Below are 22,379 nucleotides of genomic sequence, written 5' to 3'. Positions count from 1 at the left end.
TGAAGTAACATTGGAGATAGGTTAAAAGAGAAGTCAGTGATGTGTTCTCTTACACTAACCAAAAGGTTTTTCACACATTATTGACAGAAAAGGATTGGATATCTGATTTCCTCTGTTCACAATAACTCTAAATTAGAGCTCCTGAGTATATTAACACATCTCCATGGCTAAATACCCATCTCCCCCCATCACCAAATTGTCAGCATGTTCGAGACAGTGAAGGAAACTGATGCTGCTGTTTTGGTTTCAAAACATTGAATCAAGAGTTTGAATCAAACTCTTGATTCAAACCATTGGAGGAAAAAAGTGTTAAGAACCATACAATTGAGTCAGTATGTTTCAGTGTTGGTGGTACGCTAGGGAGACAAGAGTGAGAGAGGCATTTTCTCTTGCTTCGAGAAGCACCCAGTCTAGGGGAGTAGCGGTCAGAGGTGCAGTGGGTACCACACGTGTCAGCCTGGGCTGTCTTGTTGATAAAGTAACTCTTCCTATGAGTTTTCATGCTTTCTCTTTGTTCATTTTGATAAACCCCAAGACTGTCATTTGTTTTGTTTTCTAAATTGTCAGTTTTGAACAAAATGAGTTTGTCAACCAGTAGTGTTTATCCAGTGATATATGTACCTTACCCGAATCGGGAACCCTAAGTTTTAGAGGAGTTCCATTTCTGGAGCAGTACCTAGTTCACTGTGCCCAGGTTGAAACCCTGTCCCCTTTGCAGTCCCTGTGAATGGTGGCAGAAACTTCCCACCAGACTTTAAATGACATAAACTTAAGAACGCAGTTTGTGTTCAGCCTCTTCCTCAGTTTCTAGTCTCCGCAACTTCCATTGTTTCAGACACTACTGGATCAACTCTTGAGGCCCCTGCCCTGTTTATATGAGGAAGAGAGTGCATGTCTTAGAAAATTTGAGGCAGCTGATCCTTCTTTATCTAGATGTGACAATGAAAAGTACCTGCTCGCAGGCTGTTTCTGTGGCCACCCTCATACTGCCTTATTTGAAGGATTTACACCTGCCAAGAAGGAGTGCGTCATTCCCCACTTCTTTTTACTCTGGTCACGTTGTTGCACATTGGGCGTTGTTTCTAAATAAATACAGAAATGTTGATAGTCTTGAAGGAGCTGAATACATGTCTGACTACCTGGGAAAGCAGTTGCCACACAATACCGGCTGCTGGATTTTTTGAATCCAGCACCCAAGCTTGGGGCTACCCTGGTGTCTCAGGAATAAAGAACCTGCCAGCAATGTAGGAGACACAGCTTCCATCCCTGAGTCAGGAAGGTCCCTTGGAGAAGGAAATAGCTCTTGCCTGGGAAATCCCATGGACAGGGGAGCTACAGTCCAGGGGTTGCAAGAGAGTCGGACTGGACTTAGCAACTAAGTCACCACCCAAGCTACTTGCACTCACAGGATTGGACCAAAATCTTCCTCCCGCCTGCTTACCAGCTTAGTGCCATTTTGTTTCCAAAGTCAAAGCATTCGTTTGTCACTAATTGTGACTCTTAACCCAGCCACTCTCTTCTATACCTTCTGGAAAATTTCACTGGTACCTGGGGAAAACACTACATTATTTTGATTATTTTCAGTGTCTTGAATTTCGACCATGCATTTCATTGAGTTTTGCTTTTATCCAGCATTTAAAAAAAAAAATGAAAGTACTATGTACTTGTAAAAGTTTGAAACAGCATAAGCTATATAAGTTTGTATTAATTGCTGGTTTAACTAGCACCGCAGAGGAAAACACTTTCAATAATTTGGTATATCATTTTCCAGACTTTTTCCTGAGAACAACTGAGTATATATATACATCTTTAAAATAGCATCATGTTCCTCTACATAGAAAACCCTAAAGACTCTTCCAGAAAGTTACTAGAGCTAATCAATGAATATAGTAAAGTTGCAGGATATAAAATTAACACACAGAAATCCCTTGCATTCCTATATACTAACAATGAAAAAACAGAGAAATTAAGGAAACAATACCATTCACCATTGCCACAAAAAGAATAAAATACTTAGGAGTATATCTACCTAAAGAAACAAAAGACCTATACATACAAAACTATAAAACACTGATGAAAGAAATCAAAGAGGACACAAACAGATGGAGAAACATACCGTGTTCATGGATTGGAAGAATCAATATTGTCAAAATGGCTATTCTACCCCAAAGCAATCTATAGATTCAATGCAATCCCTATCAAGCTACCAACGGTATTTTTCACAGAACTAGAACAAATAATTTCACAATTTGTATGGAAAAACAAAAAACCTCGAATAGCCAAAGTAATCTTGAGAAAGAAGAATGGAACTGGAGGAATCAACCTGCCTGACTTCAGACTCTACTACAAAGCCACAGTCATCAAGACAGTATGGTACTGGCACAAAGACAGAAATATAGATCAATGGAACAGAATAGAAAGCCCAGAGATAAATCCACGAACCTATGGACACCTTATCTTTGACAAAGGAGGCAAGGATATACAATGGAAAAAAGACAACCTCTTTAACAAGTGGTGCTGGGAAAACTGGTCAACCACTTGTAAAAGAATGAAACTAGATCACTTTCTAACACCATACACAAAAATAAACTCAAAATGGATTAAAGATCTAAATGTAAGACCAGAAACTATAAATAAACTCCTAGAGGAGAACATAGGCAAAACACTCTCTGACATAAATCTCAGCAGGGTCCTCTATGACCCACCTCCCAGAATATTGGAATTAAAAGCAAAACTAAACAAATGGGACCTAATGAAACTTAAAAGTTTCTGCACTACAAAGGAAACTATAAGTAACGTGAAAAGACAGCCCTCAGATTGGGAGAAAATAATAGCAAATGAAGAAACAGACAAAGGATTAATCTCAAAAATATACAAGCAACTCCTGAAGCTCAATTCCAGAAAAATAAATGACCCAATCAAAAAATGGGCCAAAGAACTAAACAGACATTTTTCCAAAGAAGACATACAGATGGCTAACAAACACATGAAAAGATGCTCAACATCACTCATTATTAGAGAAATGCAAATCAAAACCACAATGAGGTACCATTACACGCCAGTCAGGATGGCTGCTATCCAAAAGTCTACAAGCAATAAATGCTGGAGAGGGTGTGGAGAAAAGGGAACCCTCTTACACTGTTGGTGGGAATGCAAACTAGTACAGCCACTATGGAAAACAGTGTGGAGATTTCTTTAAAAACTGGAAATAGAACTGCCATATGACCCAGCAATACCACTTCTGGGCATACACACCGAGGAAACCAGATCTGAAAGAGACATGTGCACCCCAATGTTCATCGCAGCACTGTTTATAATAGCCAGGACATGGAAGCAGCCTAGATGCCCATCAGCAGATGAATGGATAAGGAAGCTGTGGTACATATACACCATGGAATATTACTCAGCCGTTAAAAAAATGCATTTGAATCAGTTCTAATGAGATGGATGAAACTGGAGCCCATTATACAGAGTGAAGTAAGCCAGAAAGATAAAGAACATTACAGCATACTAACACATATATATGGAATTTAGAAAGATGGTAATGATAATCCAATATGCAAAACAAAAAGAGACACAGAAGTACAGAACAGACTTTTGAACTCTGTGGGAGAAGGTGAGGGTGGGATGTTTCAAAAGAACAGCATGTATATTATCTAGGGTGAAACAGATCACTAGCCCAGGTGAGATGCATGAGACGAGTGCTCAGGCCTGGTGCACTGGGAGGACCCAGAGGAGTCGGGTGGAGAGGGAGGTGGGAGGGGGGATCGGGATGGGGAATACGTGTAGCTCTATGGCTGATTCGTGTCAATGTATGACAAAACCCACTGAAATGTTGTGAAGTAATTGGCCTCCAACTAATAAAATAAATATTTAAAAAAATAAATAAAGAAAAACAAAAAAAATAAAAATAAAATAGCATCATGTTACAAATATATTTCTGCAACTTGCTTCTGTCACTCTGTAGACTTTTTTTGTTAATACACATATAAGGGGGCTTCCTTGGTGGCTCAGGATGGTAAAGAATCTGCCTGCAATGCTGGAGACCTGGGTTTGATCCCTGAATCAGGAAGATTCCCGGGAGAAGGGAATGGCTACCTACTCCAGTATTCTTGCCTGGAGAATTCCATGGATAGAAGAGCCTGGTGGGCTACATTCCATGGGGTTGCAGAGAGTTGGACATGACTGAGTGACTAACACACACACTTGTATGTTAGAAACTTGTTTGTAATCACTCAGTAACGTTTTAGTGGGCAATTATTACTCTTTAGACTCTCTTATCTGGGATTGTTTTCCCTCTGGGCTTCCCTTGTGGCTCAGCTGGTAAAGAATCTGCCTGCAATGTGGGAGGCCTGGGTTTCATACCTGGGTTGGGACGATTCCCTGGAGAAGGGAAAGGCTACCCACTCCAGTATTCTGGAGTTTTATTAAAAACTTTCATTAAAAGTTTTGGTTTTTTTTTTAAGAGTTTTCCCTTTAAATAAATCTGAGCCCCTGGGACCTCATTTCACTTCTACCCCCTGGGGGTTTTCAAGTGATCAGAATTTTGAAAGCCTGTCCATACTTCCTAATACAGGCTAAGACTCTGCCATAGACATAGCTGCCTTGATATATTCTTCTATGCTTTTTTAAACAACTCATTGTGAAAATCATGTTAATGTAAAAAAAAGGAAAATGCCTCCTGTAGCGCTTTTCATTAGGAAATTCAGGCTCTTTGACCACTATGATGGGTCACACTCAAGTTCTAGAGCATCATTTTAGGTGAGATGAAAAAAATTTCTTCCTGTGTTGGCCCCCCAGGGTCTCTGGATAGTGTCAAAGACTCCCACCTACTCTAGGAAAGGCAGAGTGATCTTTCTTCTCCACCCTCTGGTACTAGGAAATAATATCAGAACTCACCAGGGTGCTCAGGTATGTGAGATCATATCTTCTGGCAGTCAGGAAATGAATCAGTAGCACTCTATTATTGTTCCCTTCAGTGTTGTGATTTAAGCTGTTCGGAAATGTGAGATCACTTAGGATTTCAAAGTGATGATCGTCTTACAAGGAGATTAATGTCCCTTCCATTCAAGACTGCTTTTGATGGGTAGAAAAGCATTAGGCATCAATTACAATGATAAAGATAATGCATCAATGTATAAGGGAGCTCTCCCTCAGATGTGCCGATTGGTGAAACATGGGTCGTTCAGAGACTCCTCTACTATTTTTAGACCATAGCAATATCCTGATGAATGTCTGTCTTTTCCCCTTGAAATCTAGGCCACAAAGTCACATTGGTATTCGTGTATGCATGTGAGTATACGCTCACATTTATTCTCTGCTTTGAGTTCACTTTGCAGGGCACTGTGTTGGGATTTACTTGACAACCTTACCCACAACTGCCAAAGCAAGACATTTCCAACTTGTGTGAAAATTTTCTTTTATTTCACCTATTCCACAGTACTTTGAAGATGTGGAGCCTGTGTTTACTGAAAGCCTTATCATCTATTAATAAAATATTCCATCAAATATTGTTGCAATTTCTAAATAGGTACCTTTTCATATATAACCTGAAACCCTGGTATATACATTTTTCGTTTTCCTGTACATTCAGAATGATTTTTCCCTGCTGTGCAATATGGATTTACAGACAAAGCCAATTTGTCTTTACATAAAACTATCCCTCAGCAGACTTTTGTCCTCCATTAGAGGGCAAAGTCTTTCTAGAATTTCTCTTGCCAAGTTTAGCTACCTCTTAAATGATTTTTTGTCCCAAGTTGCCGTGTTAATAACAAAGGTTATACATTTAAAAATCACAATTGCTGAAGTCAGGTGAAACCACTGCTTGTCATAGGTAGGCATAGCTGTGGTTTTATGGGGTTGTATGGGAAGTACTATGGGCTTCCCTGTGGCTCAGACAGTAAAGCCTGCAATGTGGGAAACCCAGGTTCAATCCCCAGGTTGAGAGGATCCCCTGGAGAAGGGAATGGCTACCCACTCCAGTATTCTTGCCTGGAAAATTCCATGGACAGAGAGTCCTGGTGGACTACAGTCCATGGGGTCGCAAAGAGTTGGACACGACTGAGTGACTGACACTTTCGCTTAGGAAGTCCCATGTGCTTACTCCCCATGGTTCTTGAATGTTAAACTTACCCTTAAATTTTGGAATCATTAACAAATACTTCTGCACAATGATCAAAGCTTAAATGGAGTTTAGATCAAGAATACAGAGTAGGCATTTAAAAGTCAGCTCACACATTTACATTCATTTATAATTCATATTGTGTGTATCCAAAGAAGAGTTGGATGTGGTTTACAATAAAATAGAAACGTGGGACACAGCCTTTGGAAATAGAGCAAGAAGATAAGAACTAAATAAAGAGAAGAGTGTCAAAGCAATTCAAAATTCCAAACCTATGGGCTACTGCAGGTTTTGAACAATATTGGAAGAACTGATGCTAAAGCCAAAACTTTGGCCACCTCATGCGAAGAGTTGACTCATTGGAAAAGACCCTGATACTAGGAAAGATTGAGGACAGGAGGAGAAGGGGATGATGGGATGAGATGGCTGGATGGCATCACCGACTCTATGGGCATGAGTTTGAGTAAACTCCGGGAGTTGATGATGGACAGGGAGGCCTGGCGTGTTGTGGTTCATGGGGTCGCAAAGAGTTGGACACGACTGAGCGACTGAACTGAACTGAATACACGAACATATAACAGTTTACATAGTTCTTATTAAATAATAAGAATTACATCTTTTTTTAGATACAAACTTTTATTAACCTCAATTTGAAGATAAGGTAGATTTTTAAACACATGAAACAACAATGATTTGGGGATTAATAGTACTTATTTTAAAACTTGATCTAGAATGGTGGGAGGTAAGTTCTGAAAATGAAACAGAGTAAGGGAATTTTCCACTGGCTATCTACCTTTTGGTTCTTATATGAGGCATTTTTTTGTTTTTACTATTAGTGATTAAAGTTTCAAATATCTATGCATATTCAAGAATTACTAAACGCATTAATGAATTAACACAGGGGAAAAAGTCAATTCCCTTCTGATATAAATATCACTGAGAAAATTAGCTTTTTACCTTTTTCTTTTTTAGTCGCAGGTAATGAAATGAAAGAGATGTCGTGTGTTCAGTGTTTCATGTCAGGAAGAATGTGTGTTTTAATGAATCACAGTCCTTTGCAAGATAATGCGCTCCCGTATTTCACCTTCAGTGTTCCAGGGAAGGAACTTACTTTAGTCATAAGTAAAAGAAGCTCCACACTGGTGCCCAACTGGGAATTTGCTGGGAAGATTATTTTATCAGATTTACTGAGCACTAGCTGCCCAAACGGGCTTCCCTAGTGGCTCAGCAGTAAAGGATCTGCCTGCAATGCAGGAGACCCAGTTCGATCCTTGGGTTGGGAAGATCCCCTGGAGGAGGGCATGGCAACCCACTCTAGTACTCTTGCCTAGAGAATCCCATGGACAGAGGAGCCTGTAGACTGCTGGCCATAGGGTCGCACAGAGTCGGACGCGCCTGAAGCAACTAAGCAGCAGCGGCTGCCCCAAACAAAAGATCGCGTCATCTTGATGCCTATTTCATTCACAGCCCACATCCAATCCATCTGAAAAATCATCATGGACTGCTCTTAAAAATTCATCCAGAATTTGACCACCTCTTAGTGCTCTGTCTGCTACCGCACTGGCCACGCAGCCATCTCCTGCCTTGACTGCAGCCATATTCCCCAGCTGGCCTGCCTGCTTCTGCAGTTTCCCCACATGGGACAGTCTCTGTTCAGCAACCGGACTGACTGATTGAAATGCAGGATGGATGCCATCATTTTCCAGTGTTTCTAATGTCACACAGAGTGAGCTTACCAGTAGGGCCTCCCCACCCAGTGATCCATTTCCTTTCTGCCTCTCTGTCTTTTACAAGTTCATTTTTCCTCTCAACCTCCAAACACGAGTTCCCTTGTTTGCACTTTGTAACTCGATGTTGTTACTTTATTCTGGACATTGTTGAACTCTTCCAGCTTCCATGGTTCATCCTGCCACATCCTCTGTGGCATAAAGACTTTATAGGAAGGCCCTCCCTGATCATGTAAAGACCCCTCTACCCCATCAGGCTTCATCCCCCCATTCCTGACTTGCTTTTCTCCATTGCACCTATCCACCTGACATCTTTTTTGGTCGTTCATACTCTGTTTCCCTTTCCCAACAAAACGTGAACTCAGAAGCAAGGCGTTTGATTTCTTCATTGCTATTAACCTAGCACCTAGAAGTATAATCATTGCCTAGTAATATTCCTAGAACCAACAAAATATTTGAGACTCAAATCTGAAATACTAGAATTCACTAGCACCTATGGTGATACTTGGAGAAGGAAATGGCAACCCACTCCAGTATTCTTACCTGGAAAATACCATGGACAGAGGAGCCTGGTAGGCTAAAGTCCATGGGGTCGCAAAGAGTGAGACACGACTGAGCAATTTCACTTTCTTTCACTTAAGGTGATACTACCACTTAAACTGATTTCTGGCACCCAGAAATTTGCATTTAAAAATAAAACCTAGGGTAACTTTGATATAAAATAAACAAAGTTTCTGTAGGTCTAAGGCTCAGTAATTTGCATTTTTAGCAATCTCCCTTTCAGGTGAAAGATTCAGAACCATTATTTTACAAATTATTTAGAGTACAGGGTCTGTATCTGTTTGCTTCATTTATTTTATCTGCCTGGTCTTGAAAGCATTTGAGTTGAAGCACCTTAAACTAGAATCAAAACCAGTCTGTGGGTTTTAGCCTTGACTTCATATTATAATCACCCAAGAGGGAGCTTTAGCAGCTTCAAATCCTTGGGCTCTCCTCAGGACTGCAAAGATTCAGCCCCCATCTGCACCCCAATCTAGTTGTTGACCATAGACAAATTGGTTAGCCTCTCATGAACACTGAGAATAATAATAGTGCCCACCTCAAAAAACCATGGAGTGGGAAGAGGGCAGGGGACAGTGGATTAAATGAAAGAATAAATAAATAGGTAAACCACTTAGAATCTGGCACATAGGAAATCTTCATAAAGGATTAGATATAATTACTAAACTTTGGTGACAAAAACTAAGCCTTATTGCTATTCTCTTTTTAAAAAAAAAAAAAAGTGTTTATTCTTCTACTTTAGAATCCTTAACATCCAAGCAAGCTCTGCTGCAGTTGTGACAGAGAGAAAGAACCACACACTTGGGGTCATTCCAGCCCAGGTCAGTGTAGCTATTACAAAAATGGGAATGGGATCAGTGGACCAGTGGACCAAAGAATCCTCTCCTAGGATGATTATCTTGGATAATTTCATTATTTCAAATCCCATTTTTTCAATACCTCAATTTTCCTTTTTTCCTTTTCTTTACTGTGCTACAGGAATATAGGATCTTAGTTCCCTGACCAGGGATTGAACCTGTACCCCTGCAATGGAAGCACAAAGACTTAACCATTGGACCATGAGGAAAATCCCTCAATATCTCATTTTTATTGTGAAAAATACAGGGAAACAAAGAAATGCAAGTTAAACCTGGGCTTGTATGACTGATTTTTATTTTTAAATAGAGAATAGCTTGACTAAGTAACAAGAGGTGGACTCTGACATTGCACAGTGTGCAGTCACTGGGAAAGGTGAAAAATATGTTTTCTGATTAAAAAAACATAACTCTAAAACAATGATGGGAAAGGAAGAAAGGAAAATTGTATAATAAGTTTATGGAAGATTTTTTGCAGTATAGTCAGTTTGAAAAAGTCTCTTCAGTTTCTGCATCTTAGGCACTTAAAACTAAAATACAAATAAACCTATGAATTTCCCAATGCTTGTATCATTCAAAAATAGTTATATTTAACAAGTCATTCACTAGCCATTATGGTTGTTTTTCAGAGAGTCATCAAGAAAGTTTCTTTTTAATACTGGATAGTATCTAATTTTGGAATGGGCTTATATAATTCCACATACCTGTCTCTTTTTCATGTAATGGAGCTTTGAACAAAGAATAATGATGTAATACACTGCTAGTGTTGAATCCCTATAGTTTTAGCTGAATCTAAATGCAAATCAAAGTGCATTTTTTATACTGGTATATTTGGTGAGATATTTTAAATGCTTATTTTATGGTTCCACAGACTATAACTGACACCTCTTTGAAAGCACTGAATTTTCAATATCGAATCTGCAAAATTAGTTTCTACTCTCAGATCACAAAAAAAGCATGTGATACATATCATAATTTATCTACCTCAGAAAATAAGACTTGGTTATTACAGATAGGACACTTGTTAGGTACTTAAAATTTGCTAAAACCTGTCTTTCTCACATAAGACTGACTTACAGTAAGATAGTGGTAAAACCAATCTTTCAGAACTAGCCCACACCTGCAGGATCATGGCATTCTGCTATGACTTCCTAGGTGGTCCTACTGCAAAGAATCTGCCTGTCAATGCAGGAGATGCAAGAGATGTGGGTTCAGTCCCTCGGTTGAGAAGATCCCCTGGACTAGGAAATGGCAACTCGCTCCAGTATTCTTGCCTGGAAAATAAGAGAAGCCAACACTGCAAACATTCATAACATGATTTTCCTAGATCTACTCTAAATAAATCAGTGTCCTTTTGGAAAGTTAAAATCCACTTCATATTTGCCTTAATCACTGGCTCTTTACCAGAAATTCCTGTCTGTCTAAAGAACACCTTGTGAAAAGCTAAACCTCTTTTAGAAGAGCTTCAGTTCTTTGGTTCAAAGCCTTAGACCTTCACAAAAAAGCAAAGAAGCCTGGAAAGAAGACAACACTTCATGTTGTTATGAATATTTAAAATTAGTATAAAATCTTCTGACATATTATTGGAAATAGAGGACTGGACAGGGTTCCCAAGCACAGGAGTAAGAAGCCCACATCACACAACTCTGGGCATCACCTCTAAGGCATGGGATCAACTCCGGGCACCAGTCTCTAAGAAGTTTGCAGTACTAGAAGATGCGGTTGTTTACCCTGCCTCTCACCTACTGGGATTCAGCAAACTGGGTATCCAGTCCTAGCCTTCACACTAATTCACTTAACTCCTCTGGACTCTCATCTTTATAGACCATTTGTTTCCAAGTTTTCACCGCTGGTTAGTTTGTAAAGATTATACCTGTGAAATTTCATCTATTAAATAAGAATTTGTTTCTTGTTTTTATTAAAAACAACACTATATAAAAGTTTTTGGTCTGATTAATATAACTAAGTGCTGTCTAACTAAATTCATATAATCCCAAACAAAGTTAAAGAATCAGAGCAGATTTCTCACGAGTCATTGTACAACACTTTAAGCATTTTGAAAAGTTGAAAATGGTTTGAGAATTCCATTTTCTACCCATTGTTCCTTTAAAGTCCTCTAATAGTTCAGAAGTCCAGATTGCAAACCAGTGAACCAGGATGATCTTTAAAATCCCTCCTAGTTCTGACATTTCTTTTATTTAATGAATTGGTTTCCCTTTCACAACTGTTGTTGGTTTAGTCACTAAGTCATAGCCAAGTCTTTGCGACCCCATGGACTGTAGTAGCCTGCCAGGCTCTTCTGTCCATGGGATTTCCCAGGCAAGAATACTGGAGTGAGTTGCTGTTTCCTTCTCCAGGAGATCTTCCCAACCCTGGGATTAAACCCAGGTCTCCTGCATTGCAGGCAGATTCTTTCCATTTTTGCCAGAGACACTTAGCTTTATTTACTTTCATAGTTCCTTTCCTGTTGGGTTTCTTTCCTCTTCTAAAATGAGAATTTCTCTTTGGAATCTGAAAGATTTTTCTTGGAGAAATTTAGATTGTCTGTGTTCATTTCAGTGTTTGAAGAAAAGGGAAAATTAATTACTTGGATCCTTCTTCATCTGAATGGAACTTTTTTACAATTAATTTCAATCTGTAACATTGAACACTAGTGTTCTGGCAAACCAAAATGGAGTGATTAATATTCTTTAAACGCCTGGCAGTTGATTTAGGAAATAGGTGTTATTTTAAAATGGAAATTTACAGATTTAAAGAAATAATAGTGTACACTCAAATAACCCTTTACAATTTATAATGCACTTCCATAGAGTACAGACTGGCGGTATTGATTTGCCCTGGATATTCCTATGATCTTTCTCCAACCTTGGAGTAATAATTGATTTGATTTTTTCTATGTGTAGAGAGAAGTCACAAATATGTTTCCATGTGTGCAGTATGAATTAAATAGATGAAGGGATAAATATGCTTTTATAGCATTTATTTAACTTTGATGTCTTTCCAGTTTCCTCTCTTTTATGAACTATGAAAAACTGAGAATGACAATAATGCCCCCAAAATACTACTTAGAAAAAGTGGGAACAACCATAATGTCCCAAAACATACCAATTAGACAAATTATAAGTTATCCCCCCAATTTGTAATATAACACAACCCTCAAATATGATGTTTTAGAAGAATATTTAAGAAAATTCTTATATTTACTGTTATAGGTAAAAAGAAAGGTTTATGCTAACAACCTGACCCCATCTGAGTATGTATATCTATACATTTATTCAATAAGCAAGCATATTTCACGGGTACTTGTTCAGAGCAGTGATGAGAATTGACAATACAGCTCTCAAAGACAGTTCCTTCCTTCAAAATCATAGGCATGCCAACAACTACAGGTAGAACCAACAAGAATGCTAGCAGTTTGGGGTTGTTTTTTATTTTTTGAACCTGATTGTGTTTTTTTGAATCCTATGAAGTTCATGCATCGACTCACATTCAAACTAAAGCTTAAACACATTTTTGTAATTTTACTTATTTTATGCTTAGATGAGGAAAAATTCTAGCAGAAAGAAAGCAGTCTCATTATATCATAGCAATTATAAGAGTCTTCACAACATGTTACTACTCTCTGAAATAAGGAGGAAAACTCATAAAAAGAAAAGAGCTCACTATTTTCTGGTATTTTAATTTTGCAACCAAGAGAGGCATTCTTTACAAATTTAGGATGGAAGAACCATATTATATTATTAATGCTTTGGCTCTTCAAAATCTGTATAAAATCACTTAATTCAACATCGTTTCAATAAAGTAGAACACTATGTATAGTCTGTCATTTTTAATTATGCTAAAAATCCCATTTAAAGATCTCAGCAGAGTTTATCAATTTATAATTATCATTGGAAAAACTTTTTGATTTCACTAGGTTTCTAGATGCAATGCATAATTCAAGAAACCCCTTGCTGATTTTAAGTTAACATCATGTAAAGTAAGTCTTCTACATTTTGCATAAGCTTCACATTAAGCAGAATTCATTATTTCTTATGCCCTTGATGAGAAGGTTAATTTTTGTTAGGACTTCATAGGACTTATATTAATTTGAATAGAAGTTCAAGTTAATATTAAACAATTTGACAGGAGCTTTTGGCTGTTTTGTCAGTTGTAAATAGGCCATGATTTAAATTAGTAACTTTTGTTATAACCTTAAACAAATATCACAAGCATGTGACAGAGAAAATAACAGTAAACTTGAAATAACCAAGGAAATTCACATTTCTGCTGTCAGTAGACCATTTAAGCCTTATTCCTAAAATTAAGGTAATTGATATATGTCATTGTCTTCACTTCAGTGATTTACACAGTGATTTTACACATCTTCACACTGTGATGTGCGTGCTGAGTTGCTCAGTCATGTCCAACTCTGTGCAACCCCATGGACTGTGGCCTGCCAGGCTCCTCTGTCTATGGGATTCTCCAGGCAAGAATACTGGAGTGGATTTCCATTCCATTTTCCAGGGGATCTTCCTAAATCCAGGAATGGAACCCACATCTCCTGCATTGGTTGGTGAATTCTTTACCACTGAGTCACCTGGGAAGCTCTAGGATTTGATAGGCAGAAAATAATCCATTTGATAAATCTTTTCTACAATACTCAAAATTTTCTATTTCACCCTCTCTGAGCAGATATGATTTGTGTCCTTTGGATTTCTTTATTCTTCCATCAGAAATTCATTTGCAATTGCTTTACAAAAGGACAAAGGAATGAGTTTGGGGTTTGTGAACACTGAAGAATCTTACTGCACACATTACAAATACAAATATGTGCTTTCAACTTCAACAACTTAAAATGTTGACTTTGTTTCAGATGCATAACTTTCGAGTATGAAGAAGGTCAGAATACTAACCAGTTTTTCTGTGTAGCCACTATCTCTATCTCTTTAAAGATCTTTTGATCTCAATCCTGAGTAAAAGGATCAGAACTTCTATGAGATCAGTCTTGCATTAAATCCAAACCAAATTGACCTTGTTCTTGTCCTGTCTTATCCTGATAGAACAAATAAGCTAAAAAATCCTGACTATTGGAAAGCCAGTATTTGTCTAAAAGTTAAAAACCATGAGTGAATGTAGATGGGTTTAGAAATCTATTATCTCATAATTTGTTTCTTTATTTAAGCTCTTATTAGGTAACGAGTTTTCCTGGATAGTTTACCTGGTTTATTTAGGAGATTCTTTTGTCCAGTCATTTAACATATATGCATGAATCTGCCATCTAACAATAATAATTCATAGTCCATTGTACTTATCAAGAACAAATTGAATAGCTCTATATGTGTGAGATTCTGAATAAGAATGGAAATATCTCGTGGGCCAGAAATGCCCTCGTAACTGAGAAGTCAACTAGACTCAAATGTCTTACTGGTTTTGGCATTAATTTAGCACATGGATCTACCACAGAAGCCTACTTCATTTCATTGTATTTTTTTTCAAGTTCAAGAATAAATACATTTGCCATCTTTGAAGTATTTCTATAGTGAACTTTTATAAGAACTGAAGAAACTTTTGTGACATTTACCAGGGTATTTACCTGTTATAAAACTATTTTAAAGCATTTTCATTAAGGTCAGCAGAAAACTCAAGATTTTAGAAATCTTCATTTTTTATCTCAAATGCAAATACATTTGACCTTTAAATAATGAAGATTATTTATAATTTTTAGGCCTCTAATAAAAACAAATTGGGTTGACCAAAATTTTTATTTGGGTTTTTCTGTAAGATGTTATGGAAATTGTTGGCCAACCCAATAATTATTCCATAGTTTCATTCAAGCACTTTTATAATCTAATTATTTTTTTTTAATCTTTGATCTACCTAGGATTTATTTTGGTGTACACAAGATCCTGTGTATTTTGTCAATAACTGAATTTTCCATTCTTTTCTATTGGTCTCTTATAACAAAGAATATCTTTTTCATAGCCATAGTTAATATCACGACTAATAAAGAATTATAGGAAGCACTTCATTTATAGTTAGGAAAAATAGAAGTATGCATTATGATTCTATAACTTCTTAAAGTTCTGGAGATCAAGGCCAATGCATTAACTTATGAAGCAAACCCAGCAGTATAAATATCGGAAAAGAAAACATAAAATTTAAATATTTGCAAAAATCTTTATGACATTAGAAAAGCCTATGCTGAGAAACTAAACATTAGAACAAACCGCAACTCAGCAAATAAGCAGAATAAAGTTTAATATTTTCAAATCATGAGTTTTCTTAAATATCAGTGAGACTAGATAAATGTTTTGAAATTATCATTTGCTTTTTCTAAGCTTTTCCTTTATCTTCACCACCACCCCCACTTCTCCACTCCCCAGCTCAGCTGGTCAAGAATCTCCCTGCAATGCGGGAGACCTGGGTTTGATCCCTGGATTGGGAAGATCCCCTGGAGAAGGGAAAGGCCATCCACGCTAGTATTCTGGCCTAGAGAATCCCATGGACTGCATGGTCCACGGGGTTGCACAGAGTTAGACACGACTGAGTGACTTTCACTTACTGTATTTCATTTATTCAGAAACATTGACTGAGCAGGAAGCAAAAATGGCTTGTATTATGTTCTGACTTCCTTCTGTCCGGAGATTTTTGAGTAATAATACTTAGGAGAATGTGAAGGGTTTATGGGGAAGGTAAAGGGGGAGTGTGGGGTGTGCTGCGATCATATTATTAAGGTAGTAGAAGTCTAGCTATAGAAAGCCATGATTCACCTCCTTCCTCCTTTGTATGCATTCTCCACTGCAGCTTAGGATGGGGCTTAAAGATAAATAAATATGTTACCTCTGCTCCTGACATGGTGTGAAGCAGGCCAGCAGCTCATACTGCCTCCATGAGGCTAGTGTGAGCCTGGAGGGCCAGGGGCTCTGAATTCTTTGCCTCCTTTTAGACTTGCTTCTGCCAAGCTCTCATGCACTGGTTTTGAAAACCCAAGAGAAGCTCTTCAAATAAGGTAAAGAATCCACCTGCAATGCAGGAGACTCAGGTTCAATCCTGGGTCTGAAAGATCCCCTCGAGAAAGAAATGACAACCCACTCCAGTAATCTTGCCTGGTATGTATCATGGACAGAGGAACCTGAGGGCTACCGTCCATGAGGTCACAAGAATTGGATACAGCTTGGAAACTAAACCATCACAGACTATCTCCAATGCAATATTGACTTTACTTTTATAATTAAATTTTAAAAAATTGTGTGTTTCTTAGAGTTAATATTTTGATCAAGGCTATATGTTTGTTAAAAATACAGATAAGTAAAGATAAGGCTTTCATGTCTTTATCATTTCTCATTAGTAGGTTTGAGTGGGTCTAGGAGATTGTTTTTTCTTTTCCTCTTCATAACATCAAGTTTGGGATTTAGGTTAACTTGAGTTATTAACAGTACTTACATAGTATTACTGCAATTATGAACCCTCTGCAATGTTTCTGCTGGCAGTCTCAGGTGAGCATTTACAGAACATGTATCTGGAAGGCCATATCAGGTCACTAATTAAATCAGATAGTAATACTATATCTTTTAGTATCTTCTGTGTAGAAGATGGGCTTCCCAGGCAGCACAGTGATTAAAAGTCTGCCTGCCAATGCAGGAGATGCAAGAGACCCAAGTTCCATCCCTGAGTTGGGAAGATCCTCTGGAGAAAGAAATGGCAACCTATTCCAGTATTCTTGCCTGGAGAATTCCATGAACAGAAGAGCCTGGCAGGCTACAGTCCACGGGGTCCAAAGAGTCAGACATGATTGAGCATGCATGCATATAGCAGACGTAGTGTGACTGACTCTACAAAGAAACAAATGTTAATAACATACAATTTCAAAATCTATTTAGACAAACAGAACATAACCTTTCAGGAAAAGATGACCATGTTACATAACAGGGGTCCCAGTCTTCTCCAAGATTGGATTTGTACAATTAAGCATTATTTTCTCTTCACTGATTCACTTAAAATGCTCTAGATTGCCCCTGGAAATTCTTTGTATTTAATTATAGCCACACAACTACTTTAACATGTAAAAATTGTGTTCAAATATAAGAAGCATGTATATCTCAATAAAACTGTCCTGCTTTTTTTGCAATTTTAATCTCTTTTAATGACTAAGATAATCCACTTCGCCATAAATCAAAAATTTATGTTTGAAGCTACTTGAATCTATAAATCATCTTTCTGTTTTTGATCTGGGTCTATTCCATCTACCACATGGACTACTTGTGGTCTTATTGTTTTCTTCCTTGTATATATTTTGTGTGCATCTAGTTAAAGAATTCAATGTGAGATTAAGCACCACTTTAGTCAGAATCCTTTAAAAAATATCACCTCCTCTTTGGTGTGTATGTGTGTGTCTACATGGATTTTTATGGATACATTTTGAAAGGAATTCTTTAAATAAAAAGTTTAAAAAGACAGTGTTACTGCACCTCCAATAACAAGGCACAGTTGTTTAGAGCCTAAACAAAAATACTAAAGACACCACTATCAGTACTTAAAATCAGAAATTTAATGGAGGAAAATGGGTTGTTGGGTAATGGAAGAAGCTGAAAAGCTACCTAGAGGACAGTGAGGCTCTGCATAGCTTGTAGAGCTCCATAGCTCTATAACCAACACTCCCAGCATTGGCCAACTGAAGGACAAATGAGGAGGAGGTATGATGGGAACCCATGGTCTTGAGTTACTGCATGAAGGCTAAAGCTAGTGGGCCTTTCTAAAAGGAGATGAAACCTAGCAAGTGTTGATAGCTACCACCAAAGGCAGAAAAGGGATACCTTGAGGTCTCCCTTCCTCCTGTCCTCTGCTATGCTGATGGTACCTGAAGCCTGAGAAATACAGGTGATAGAGCAGAACTGAGAAAAGCAAGGTCAAACATGACATAAGAGGCACAGAGAGAAAAAGCGCGTCTAGTTGTTTCAGAAGCAGGGATGGACTTGTTCTGAACTGCCTCTGCTATTGTCTTGTCGGTCACTGCTCTCATCATGTGGGACAATGAAGGAGTCATGCAGTGGTGATGTCAGAGTTTGTATGGGGCTTAAATCAATGACAATTGCCTCACTGACCCACTAATGCATCCTGCTGATCAAACCAAGTCACATGGAAAGTGATTCTTTTCCATAGCTTATTTTTGGCAAAATTATGACATTGCCACTTCTCTTTAACAATAATCAGGGAATACTTTTGGACTACAGAGTAATACAAATGATTTCCCTAATGAAGACATTTATTTATTTATTCTCTTAGTAGTGGTTCTTTTCCCATAGTTTTACTTATGTGTATGACACACTAAACTATTGAGCTAATAAAAGTGAAAATAGAGACTAGTTAAATGATGCTGAGAATTAGGAACTTAGAACTTGGAGATCGGTCAAAGAAAAAAGTCAGTGACCCACTATCATTGCATTGCTATACAAGAGTAATTATATAAATTGCAAAGAAACCAAAATTGTTATCACATGTACAACCGTATTAACAACAGTGGTATGGGGCAGCCCTGCTGGAGCCTGCTGATCAGGAAAAGATTTGGTATAGACATCATTCCATCAATGTGCTTCATGACCAGGCCTCAAATATTTTCTGTTTGATTTCTTCCCACCCCCTCAAATATAATCTCCATATCAATTCACAAATAATTATAAAATATTTTCCAGTATTTTGAAGATAAAATTGGCATAAGTGAAAGTGGCTCAGTCATGTCTGACTCTTTGCAACCCCAGGGACTGGAACCCCCAGGCTCCTCTGTCCTTGGAATTCTCCAGGCAAGAATACTGGAGTGGGGAGCTGTTCCCTTCTCCAGGGTGTCTTCCCAACCCAGGGATTGAACCCATATCCCCCGAACCACAGGCAGATTCTTTATCATCTGAACCACCAGGGAAGCCCAAGTTTACTGGAGTGTGTAGCATACCCTTTCTCCAGAGGATCTCCCCGACCCAGGAATCGAACTGGGCTCTCCTGCATTGCATAATTGACATAGAACATCATATATGTTTGGACTTCCCTGGTGGCTCAGAGGGTAAGGAATCTGCCTGCAATGCGGGAGACCTGGGTTTAATCCCTGTAGGAGGGCATGGCAACCTACTCCAGTATTCTTGCCTGAAGAATCCCCATGGACAGAGGAGCCTGGCGGGCTACAGTCCATGGGGTCGCAAAATCGGACATGACTGAGCAACTAGGGCAGCACAGCACATCCTATATGTTTAAGGTGTGCAACATAATGATCTGATACATGTAGAATATGAAATGATTACCACGAGTTTAGTTAACATCCGTTACCTCACATAGAAATGATAAATTCTTAATGAATAAATGAAGCCGTTGGAGAATGCCCGAAAGTGGAATTTGACCCTTGACAAAAGGGAACTGCACCTGCCCTTCTTTTTCACCCAAACTTGGTATAGCCTAGGGCAGCAGGAACTCAAAGAGAGCTGTAGGATTTCAGGCTTGAATTTCAAGGGACAGAATCTGGAGCTGCCTAAAGGGCTGAGAATTTCTCCCCAGTAAGGACAGAGTTATGGAGGAAGGAGTACCACTGTAGGGTAAGGGAGTTAGAGAAGGCGAGGTTCGGGAAAAAAACCAGACCGGCTCTTTACAGGAACTGCTGCTAAGTCACTGCAGTCGTGTCCGACTCTGTGTGACCCCGTCCCTGGGATTCCCCAGGCAAGAACACCGGAGTGGGGTGCCATTTCCTTCTCCAATGCATAAAAGTGAAAAGGGAAAGTGAAGTCGCTCAGTCGTGTCCGACTCTTTGCGACCCCATGGACTGCAGCCCACCAGGCTCCTCCGTCCATGGGATTTTCCAGCAAGAGTACTGGAGTGGGGTGCCATTGCCTCTCCCCTTTACAGGAACAGATCACCTTTAATGAGGCGAGAAGGGGCAGCAGCCAGTTTAGGGAGCTGCTGCCCTAACCCAAGAAAAGAGCAAAAATATCTAGGCATATACGTGGAAATCTCCTGTCTTAACGGGGCCTGTTCTTCTTCAAGGTTGTTCAGATTAGTTATCTCTTAAACGGCTGGGGCAAGGAATTCTGGAGATTGGCCAGAGGCTGGGACCGGCTGGGAACTGGGAGTAATCAACTTTAATGTCCATTTTTTCCTTTGGGTGAGAGAGTTCTTTGTTTTACATAGAATGGTGGGGAGGACATGGAGGGGAGTTTTAACTCCAGGCTGTTTTGAGTCATGTAACTTTTCCTTCAACCACAATTAAATATAAACCTTCCTTAAACCCTTGGTGACTAGGTAAGTGTAAGGGAAAAATCCAAGGAACTCAGTGGAAGGCAATATCTTGGAAGTTTAAAAGGTTCAGTAGAGATTTTAGCTGCTTCCCACTATGAGGAAGACAAACATTTGGAGTGTGAGTTGCAGCAAGTTAAGTGGCTTGATAAATATCTTGGGTTTTCCACTGAAACCCTGTGCTTTCAGGCTAAGAATTGCATCACAGAGATTTTCCCTATAGGTTTTTTCCCTAAGATATGAACCATCCAAAATGAAGCCTGCTCTAAGAATATGTAAAAGCGAGCCTTCATAAGTTCAAGGTGAGTAGTGCGTGTGCGTGCATGTGTGCATGTTAATATAGTCAATACCTGACAGATAAAAACAAGAACAAAAAAACAATAGCTCCTAGAGAACAATTTACAGTCCAGCTTCTCACTGATGTATCATCTACAATGTCTCGAGAGGATCTTCCCAACCCAGGGATAGAACCCAGGTCTCCTGCATTGCAGGTGGATTCTACCAGCTGAGCCACAAGGGAAGTCCAAGAATCCTGGAGTGGGTAGCCTATCCCTTCTTCAGGGGATCTTCCTGACCTAGGAATCAAATCAGGGTCTCCTGCGTTGCAGGTGGATTCTTTACGAACTCAGCTATCAGGGAAGCCCTGAATATAACAAACATCACTAAATATGCAAAATAAAATTATGACACTAGATCAAGAGGAAAATCTGTCAATAGAAATAGCCCAGCAGACTCAGAGATGGATAATATGTTGAAATTATTAGAAAACACCTTTAAAACTACTTCTTTCAAAGTGTTCAAGGACTGACAGTAAAAGACGGTTCTGTTGAGTGAACACGAAGAGAATCTTAGCACAGAAAAGCAGAATATAAAACAGAAGATCATGCAAATGCTAGAGCTGAAAATTAAAATATCTGAAATAAATATTTCACATGATGGGATAAACAGTAGGTTAGAGATGGCAGAAAAAATAGTCAGTTGAATTTGAAGACAGATCAATAGAAATTATCCCCTGCAAAGAACAAAGAAAAAAGTATTAAAGAGAAGGAACAGGCATTCAGACATATGTGGAATAATGTTAGGTTGTCTAACATACATATAGTGGGAACCCTACCTAACAAGAAAGAAAATGAGAAAGAATCTACATTAAAAATACGTCTGAAATTTTCCAAATTTAGTGAAAGACATAAATTTCAGGTTTAAAAACCTGAAAGAATCCTGAGTAGGGTTAATATATAGAAAACCTTAAGTTAACTTATCATAATCAAGCTGATATAAAAAAAATAATGAAAAAATCTTGAATGCAGCCATAAGTGTGTATGCATGTGGTGAAATATTATATACAGGGGAACAATGATTCAAAAATGACTGATTTCTCACTAAAAATAGTGGAGATCAGAATAAAACATTTAAAGGACTGAAAGAAAATTCTCTCAGAATTCTATCTCCAGAAGGAATATATTTCAAAGAGAAAGGCAAGACAAAGACTTTTCAAATAAGCAAAAGCTAATAATTTGCCACCAGCAGACTTGCACTACAAAGAAGTGCTGAAGGATTTTCTTCAAGGTGAGGTGAAATAATGATTGGGGAGCTCAGATCTTCAGGAAGTATTGAAGAGCAGAAAGAAAGATAAATAAATGGATACATGTTAAGGGATATCTTTTTTTCTCTTAACTTTTTAAAAGGACCACTGCCTTTAATGAGATATTATATGGAAGACTGTATTATAGGTTTTAAACTGTGTGTAAAATTGAAATGTGTTAATAATAGCCCAGAAGATGGGGGTAGACAGGATCATGCTATTATTGTTGTTCAGTCACTCAGTTCTGTCCGACTCTGCTACCCCATCGCCTGCAGCATGCCAGG

The 22,379-nt window shown here is 38.5% G+C and overlaps 1 long non-coding RNA gene across 2 annotated transcripts in view; it reads left to right on the top strand.

The window, feature by feature from the left end:
- LOC136171112 (uncharacterized) overlaps positions 1-22,379 on the top strand; it is a 1,397,893-nt gene that overhangs the window by 108,953 nt on the left and 1,266,561 nt on the right. The window lies entirely within an intron of this gene.

Source organism: Muntiacus reevesi, chromosome 6, assembly GCF_963930625.1.
Source record: "Muntiacus reevesi chromosome 6, mMunRee1.1, whole genome shotgun sequence".
NCBI classification, from domain to species: Eukaryota; Metazoa; Chordata; class Mammalia; order Artiodactyla; family Cervidae; genus Muntiacus; species Muntiacus reevesi.
Note: the sequence above shows the minus strand (reverse complement) of the source record. Positions and strands in the feature narration are given on the sequence as shown.